Raw genomic sequence first — 899 nt, forward strand, 5'->3', positions numbered from 1 at the left:
CATCGAAAAGTGTCTTCGTGCGACTATGAGAGATAACTAACCAGAGGCGGTAAATTCGCCACAATAGAGCGTGCAAGGGAGTACTCAACTCGAACCTTGCAAAGTGGAAATATTTTTTTTTACCTTTATATCTGGGACGTAGGACGTCCCAGATAAAAGTTTAAAATGTCTCCCCAGATGTAGAGGTATGCTGGATTGTAGCCACACTTCTATACAATAGGGAGGACAAGATACAATTGATCGAAATTGCAAGAGACGGGCCTACAATTCCAGTCTGTTATACCTTTTGAGTATTGTTATCACTAGCGATATCAAGATACAACTTTGTATTTTGTATTTTATGTGTAGATATGTATATATATATATATATATATATATATATATATATATATATATATTATATATATATAATATATATATATATATATATATATATATATATATATATATATAATATATATATATATATATATGTACATGTAATATGTACACATACATATACACATATATACATGCACTAGCACTATGACCCGGCAATGCCGCGTCATAATGCTGGTATATAATATATTTTTAATAATATTTAGCAAGGTATGATTCACCCTGATGGGTGAAATCCGAGCGGCTACAATTTTATCTTTCACCATGGAGATTAAGTCGTGTCACCTGCACCCACCTTTCTTACCACAGCTTTCCATATTTTATCAAGCATGCCCCACGACAATCATCTCCTCTCTAGACCTATCTTGCTCTTCAGGTGATATCTAAAAAAGGTGAACAATCCGGGTCCAGAGATGAAGGTTCCCGTCAGGAATCCATGCAGTCTTGTCTACCAGACACACCCTTCTAACACTGTCACTGTAAGGAGAAACTGACGAACGGTTTACTCGCATTGGTCACAT

Source organism: Octopus sinensis, linkage group LG1, assembly GCF_006345805.1.
Source record: "Octopus sinensis linkage group LG1, ASM634580v1, whole genome shotgun sequence".
NCBI lineage: Eukaryota > Metazoa > Mollusca > Cephalopoda > Octopoda > Octopodidae > Octopus > Octopus sinensis.